This window comes from Triticum aestivum, chromosome 2A, assembly GCF_018294505.1.
Source record: "Triticum aestivum cultivar Chinese Spring chromosome 2A, IWGSC CS RefSeq v2.1, whole genome shotgun sequence".
NCBI lineage: Eukaryota > Viridiplantae > Streptophyta > Magnoliopsida > Poales > Poaceae > Triticum > Triticum aestivum.
The window spans coordinates 740,501,196-740,509,533 of record NC_057797.1 but is presented as its reverse complement, the minus strand read 5'-3'; positions in this window follow the sequence as shown (position 1 = coordinate 740,509,533).

Here is an 8,338-nt window from a genome sequence, read left to right as displayed (position 1 = left end):
GGCGGCCAGATCGGGGTGCCGCGTGCGGATGGTGCTCTGGCGTTGCTCCCGCGCGGATCTGCGGCGTGCAGGTCGCGGGAGGCGTGCGTGGGGCGCCGGGACGCCCGGATCTAGCGCGTAGGAGGCGTGCGGGGTGGGAAGGCTCTAGGCAGCGTGGATCTGGCATGGTGGCGCGTGGTGACCACAGCCAGTTCGTGAGCGCGGGCGGTGCTGGAGCAAAGAGGCTCCGGCCGTGGTTTGGATGCGGGGTGCAGGACCCGTTCGGGTCTCTGCAGGCCCGTCGTCGGGGAGGTTTGGTGGTGGCCCTGCACAGCAATGGCGTGCTTGCTGTGTGTGGGGTGCACGACCCAATGGAGGCACGGGTCGTCCTCGGCCTGCTGCGTGGGAGTGGCTGTCCGGGGTGAAAGCCTGGCCGGTGCTGGCCGGCCGGCGGCGACGGCGCCTGTGGGCGTCGCTATCCTCCTTGGAGGCGTCGTCGGGAGTCTCACAGCCAGATCTCCTGGATCAAGTACTTCGGGTGAAAACCCAGATCCTGCTACAGGGTCGGGCGGTAGCGTCGTCTTCGACGTTGTTCCCCTGTTTAGGGCGTCGTCTTGATGCCTTTGATCCCTGTGGTGCTTCCTATGGCTGGACCTGCACGATGGCTTCTGTGGCAACGATGGCGGTGTGAGCAATACTAGAGGTGTGGCCCTGGTCGTGGTAGTCGGCTCTTCTTCTCCGGCGTGTCCGAGAGAGTGCCTCGACTGTCTGTTGTTGTGAAGTCGAAGCCGCGGTGGGGGGCCGGTGGTAGACGATGACGCGTGACAGGTGGTTCGTTCGGTGATTCTCCGTGACGCCACTCCTGCCCAGTTTCTTAGTAGTTCATCGTCGGAGTCGGAGCTGCGCTGCCTAATATGATTTGTGTGGAGTGTTGTGTTGCAGCTATTAGGGCTGCTGTTTTTCTTTTTGTCTTTGATCTTCGGATCCTCTGGTCCTAGGACCTTCACCACCTTGTTGTTTTCCGTTGCTTCCTGCTATTATCAATGAATGCCAGCGATGTTGGATCTTTAAAAAAAACAATCAGCAAGCAGCATGACATGGCACATGGGAAGCACTACTGAGCCCCGCCCAGAACGTACTCGGCAAACATAAAGAAACTCAGCTTATGAATAGTATGTCGTGAACCTAGTCAAAGGCACTCAGCAAATAGGAGCCACGTGGCATGGCCATTTGCAGCTGACGGCCCTGTGACGGTGGGCAACTTTTTCCGAGACCCCGACGGAAGGTACTCGGCAAACTATGATGTACCAACCTGGTAATTCTAACTTTTTAAAAGTTACATATGTTTTTTCATAAGGTATTAGGACAGAAAGTCAAGATCTAAGCCGTGACCACAAAGTATCTAACTTTCGAGCGGCGTTGCGCTCGGTTTGTGAAGGGGGCGCGGGCCCGTTGCTCCGTTGGCCTCGAAACTTTTTCTTCACTCGTGTGGGTCCGTTCGAAGGAACGTGCCAGGTCCTGGGCTTTTTCAGGGGCCGCCGGCCATATTCTGTGCATTTCCCGCATTTCCGGAGGTTTATGCCGGAAATTCAAGAGCGAGGCAACGCCCACAAGAAATCATGGGCAGAAAGGGCTGAGAGTACCTGCCCGCGGTCCTCTGTCCATTCCCAGTCCCCGTGCACACAACCACGAGGGTGGGCGCTAGGGGAGGGGAGTGGGGCACGGAGGAGCAGTCGACGCGCGTCTTGCTGCCGTCAAAATACTCAAAAATTGACGTGACATGGCGCGACATCTTCCCACGGCCCCCGGAGGCCGTGGTAAAAACCCGAGGTTGTTTCGGATACACCTTCACGGAGGGTTAGTGCAAACGGGACCTTGTCCGATGAAGGATTTAGCGGTTAAGCGGGGAGCTTCATGTTTGTGAAGCGGGGTGCAGGGCCCGTTCCTCCGTTGGCCTAAAAAATCTTCATGTGCTCGTAAGGTTCTGTTCGAAGGCACGTGCCAGGTCCTGGCCTTTCTCGGGGGCAGCGGCCATATTTTGTGCATTTCCCGCATTTCCAGGGGCTTATGCGGGCAATTCAAGAGCAGGGTAGCAACCACATGAAATAAGGGACAGAAAGGGCTGGGAGTCCCCGCCTGCGGTCGTCTGTCCATGACCAGGCCCCACGCAGGCAACCGAGAGGGTGGACTCGGAGCGGGGGAAGGGGGCGGCTCTTGTCTTGCTGTCGTTTAAATCCCCCGGAGTCTGGAAATTGACGGGAGCTGGTGCGGCATCTTGTCACAGACCATAGAGCAACTCCAATTGGCCAACCCATGTCATCCCCCCATGTCCGTTTGGGTTGCGGAGATCCAAACCCAAAATGCTTCCGCTTCGTGTCCGCACAGACGTGAGGCCTGAAATGCGTCGGCACAGACACGAAGCAGACGCGTTGCACATCCCCTCAATGTCTGCCACGGCCCCACATGTTGGCCCACCGACAACCCCACACGATCATAACTAACACAACCACCTACCGAGGGTCTGCCTGGCAGTGTGTGGAAGGGTCGTGTGCCCGTCCTTTTTGTCGGGGAACGTAGTAATTCCCAAAATATTCCTACACATACGCAAGATCATGGTCATGCATAGCAACGAGAGGGGAGAGTTTCATCCACGTACCCTCGTAGACCGTAAGTGGAAGGGTTATGACAACGCGGTTGATGTAGTCGTACGTCTTCACGATCGACCGATCCTAGTACCAAATGTACGACACCTCCGTGATCTGCACACGTTTAGCTCGGTGACGTCCCGCGAACTCACGATCCAGTAGAGCTTCGAGGGAGAATTCCGTCAGCACGACGGCGTGATGACGGTGATGATGAAGCTACCGACGCAGGGCTTCGCCTAAGCACCGCTACGATAAGACCGAGGTGGATTATGGTGGAAGGGGGCACAACACACGGCTAAAAGATCAATGATCAATTTGTGTGTCTATGGGGTGCCCCTACCCCGTATATAAAGGAGTGGAGGAGGGGGGAGGGCTGGCCTCCTAGGCGCGCCCCAAGGGGAGTCCTACTCTCCCACCGGCAGTAGGATTCCACCCCTTCCAAGAGTAGGAGTAGGAGGGAAGGAAGGAGGAGAGAGGGGGAAGGAAAAAAGGGGGGGGGGCGCGGCCTCTTCTCCACCAAGACCCATGAGGCCCATTACACTTCCCGGGGGGTTCCGGTAACCCCCGGTACTCCGGTATTTGTCCGAACTTACCCGGAACCCTTCCGAAGTCCAAACATAGTCATCCAATATATCGATCTTTATGTCTCGACCATTTCGAGACTCCTCGTCATGTCCGTGATCATATCCGGGACTCCGAACTACCTTCGGTTCATCAAAACACATAAACTCATATTATCGATCGTCACCGAACGTTAAGCGTGCGGACCCTACGGGTTCGAGAACTATGTAGACATGACCGAGACACGTCTCCGGTCAATAACCAATAGCGGAACATGGATGCTCATATTGGTTCCTACATATTCTACGAAGATCTTTATCGGTCAAACCGCATAACAACATACGTCGTTTCCTTTGTCATCGGTATGTTACTTGCCCGAGATTCGATCGTCGGTATCTAAATACCTAGTTCAATCTTGTTACCGGCAAGTCTCTTTACTCGTTCCGTAATACACTATCTCGTTACTAACTCATTAGTTGCATTGCTTGCAAGGCTTATAATGATGTGTATTACTGAGAGGGCCCAGAGATACGTCTCCGACAATCGGAGTGACAAATCCTAATCTTGATATATGCCAACTCAACAAGTACCATCGGAGACACTTGTAGAGCACCTTTATAATCACCCAGTTACGTTGTGACGTTTGGTAGCACACAAAGTGTTCCTCCGGTATTCGGGAGTTGCATAATCTCATAGTCATAGGAACATGTATAAGTCATGAAGAAAGCAATAGCAATATACTAAACGATCAAATGCTAAGATAACGGAATGGGTCAAGTTAATCACATCATTCTCTAATGATCTGATCCCGTTAATCAAATGACAACTCATGTCTATGGCTAGGAAACTTAACCATCTTTGATTCAACGAGCTAGTCAGGTAGAGGCATACTAGTGACACTTTGTTTGTCTATGTATTCACACATGTACTAAGTTTCCGGTTAATACAATTCTAGTATGAATAATAAACATTTATCATGATATAAGGAAATATAAATAACAACTTTATTATTGCCTCTAGGGCATATTTCCTTCAGCTTCCCACTTTCACTAGAGTCAATAATCTAGATTACACAGTAATGATTCTAACCCCCATGCAGTCTTGGTGTTGATCATGTTTTGCTCGTGAGAGAGGCTTAGTCAACGAGTCTGCAACATTCAGATCCGTATGTATCTTGCAAATCTCTATGTCACCCTCCTTGACTTGATCGTGGATGGAATTGAAGCGTCTCTTGATGTGCTTGGTTCTCTTGTGAAATCTGGATTCCTTTGCCAAGGCAATTGCACCAGTACTGTCACAAAAGATTTTCATTGGACCCGATGCACTAGGTATGACACCTAGATCAGATATGAACTCCTTCATCCAGACTCCTTCATTTGCTGCTTCCGAAGCAGCTATGTACTCCGCTTCACATGTAGATCCCGCCACGACGCTTTGCTTAGAAATGCACCAATTGACAGCTCCACCGTTCAATATAAACACGTATCCGGTTTGTGACTTAGAGTCATCTGGATCAGTGTCAAATCTTGCATTGACGTAACCATTTACGACGAGCTCTTTGTCACCTCCATAAATGAGAAACATATCCTTAGTCCTTTTCAGGTATGTCAGGATGTTCTTGACCGCTGTCCAGTGATCCACTCCTGGATTACTTTGGTACCTCCCTGCTAAACTAATAGCAAGGCACACATCAGGTCTGGTACACAGCATTGCATACATGATAGAGCCTATGGCTGAAGCATATGGAACACCTTCCATTTTCTCTCTATCTTCTGCAGTGGTCGGGCATTGAGTCTGACTCAACTTCACACCTTGTAACACAGGCAAGAACCCTTTCTTTGCTTGATCCATTTTGAACTTCTTCAAAACTTTATCAAGGTATGTGCTTTGTGAAAGTCCTATTAAGCGTCTTGATCTATCTCTATAGATCTTGATGCCCAATATATAAGCAGCTTCACCGAGGTCTTTCATTCAATAACTCTTATTCAAGTATACTTTTATACTATCTAGAAATTATATATCATTTCCAATCAACAATATGTCATCCACATATAATATTAGAAATGCTACAGAGCTCCCACTCACTTCTTGTAAATACAGGCTTCTCCAAAAGTCTGTATAAAACCATATGCTTTGATCACACTATCAAAATGTTTATTCCAACTCCGAGATACTTGCACTGGTCCATAGATGGATCGCTGGAGCTTGCACACTTTGTTAGCACCCTTTGGATCGATAAAACCTTCAGGTTACATCATATACAACTCCTCTTCCAGAAATCCATTCAGGAATGCAGTCTTTACATCCATTTGCCAAATTTCATAATCATAAAATGCGGCAATTGCTAACATGATCCAGACGGACTTAAGCATTGCTATGGGTGAGAAAGTCTCATGGTAGTCAACTCCTTGAACTTGTCGAAAACCTTTTGCAACAAGTCGAGCTTTGTAGACAGTAACATTACTGTCAGCATCAGTCTTCTTCTTGAAAATCCATTTATTCTCGATGGCTTGCCGATCATCGGGCAAGTCAACTAAAGTCCACACTTTGTTCTCATACATAGATCTCATCTCAGATTTCATGGCCTGAAGCCATTTCACGGAATCTGGGGTCATCATCGCTTCCTCATAGTTCATAGGTTCGTCATGGTCAAGTAACATGACCTCCAGAACAGTATTACCGTACCACTCTGGTGCGGATCTTACTCTGGTTGACCTACGAGGTTCGATAGTAACTTGATCTGAAGTTACATGACCATCATCATTAGCTTCTTCACTAATTGGTGTAGGAGTCACAGGAACAGATTTCTGTGATGAACTACTTTCCAATAAGGGAGCAGGTACAGTTACCTCATCAAGTTCTACTTTCCTCCCACTCACTTCTTTTGAGAGAAACTCCTTCTCTAGAAAGGATCCATTCTTAGCAACAAATGTCTTGCCTTCGGATCTGTGATAGAAGGTGTACCCAACTGTCTCCTTTGGGTATCCTATGAAGACACATTTCTCCGATTTGGGTTCGAGCTTATCAGGTTGAAGCTTTTTCACATAAGCATCGCAGACCCAAACTTTAAGAAACGGCAACTTTGGTTTCTTGCCAAACCACAGTTCATAAGGCGTCGTCTCAACGGATTTAGATGGTGCCCTATTTAACGTGAATGCAACCGTCTCTACAGCATAACCCCAAAATGATAGCGGTAAATCAGTAAGAGACATCATAGATCGCACCATATCTAGTAAAGTACGATTACGACATTCGGACACACCATTACGCTGTGGTGTTCCGCGTGGCGTGAGTTGGAAACTATTCCGCATTGTTTCAAATGAAGACCAAACTCGTAACTCAAATATTCTCCTCCACGATCAGATCGCAGAAACTTTATTTTCTTGTTACGATGATTTTCCACTTCACTCTGAAATTCTTTGAACTTTTCAAATGTTTCAGACTTATGTTTCATCAAGTAGATATACTCATATCTGCTCAAATCATCTGTGAAGGTGAGAAAATAACGATACCTGCCGCGAGCCTCAATATTCATCGGACCACATACATCAGTATGTATGATTTGCAACAAATCTGTTGCTCGCTCCATTGTTCCGGAGAACAGCGTTTTAGTCATCTTGCCCATGAGGCATGGTTCGCAAGTACCACGTGATTCATAATCAAGTGATTCCAAAAGTCCATCGGAATGGAGTTTCTTCATGCGCTTTACACCAATATGACCTAAACGGCAGTGCCACAAATAAGTTGCACTATCATTATCAACTCTGCATCTTTTGGCTTCAATATTATGAATATGTGTATCACTACTATCGAGATTCATCAAAAATAGACGACTCTTCAAGGGTGCATGGCCATAAAAGATATTACTCATATAAATAGAACAACCATTATTCTCAGATTTAAATGAATAACCGTCTCGCATCAAATAAGATCCAGATATAATGTTCATGCTCAACGCTGGCACCAAATAAATATTATTCAGGTCTAAAACTAATCCCGAAGGTAGATGTAGAGGTAGCGTGCCGACTGCGATCACATCGACTTTGGAACCATTTCCCGCGTGCATCATCACCTCGTCCTTAGCCAATCTTCGCTTAATCCGTAGTCCCTGTTTCGAGTTGCAGATATTAGCAACAGAACCAATATCAAATACCCAAGTGCTACTGCAAGCATTAGTAAGGTACACATCAATAACATGTATATCACATATACCTTTGTTCACCTTGCCATCCTTCTTATCCGCCAAATACTTGGGGCAGTTCCGCTTCCAGTGACCAGTCCCTTTGCAGTAGAAGCACTCAGTCTCAGGCTTAGGTCCAGACTTGGGCTTCTTCACTTGAGCAGCAACTTGCTTGCCGTTCTTCTTGAAGTTCCCCTTCTTCCCTTTACCCTTTTTCTTGAAACTAGTGGTCTTGTTGACCATCAACACTTGATGCTCCTTCTTGATTTCTACCTCCGCAGCCTTTAGCATTGCGAAGAGCTCGGGAATTGTCTTATCCATCCCTTGCATGTTATAGTTCATCACGAAGCTCTTCTAGCTTGGTGGCAGTGATTGAAGAATTCTATCAATGACACTATCATCCGGAAGATTAACTCCTAGTTGAATCAACTGATTGTTATACCCAGACATTTTGAGTATATGCTCACTGACAGAACTATTCTCCTCCATCTTGCAGCTGTAGAACTTATTGGAGACTTCATATCTCTCAATCCGGGCATTTTCTTGAAATATTAACTTCAACTCCTGGAACATCTCATATGCTCCATGACGTTCAAAACATCGTTGAAGTCCCGGTTCTAAGCCGTAAAGCATGGCACACTGAACTATCGAGTAGTCATCAGCTTTGCTCTGCCAGATGTTCATAACATTTGGCGTTGCTCCTGCAGCGGGTTTAGCACCTAGCGGTGGTTCCAGGACATTATTCTTCTGTGCATCAATGAGGATAATCCTCAAGTTACGGACCCAGTCCATGTAATTGCTACCATCATCATTCAACTTTGCTTTCTCAAGGAACGCATTAAAATTCAATGGAACAATAGCACGGGCCATCTATCTACAACAACATAGACATGCAAAATACTATCAGGTACTAAGTTCATGATAAATTAAAGTTCAATTAATCAAATTACTTAAGAACTCCCACTTAGATAGA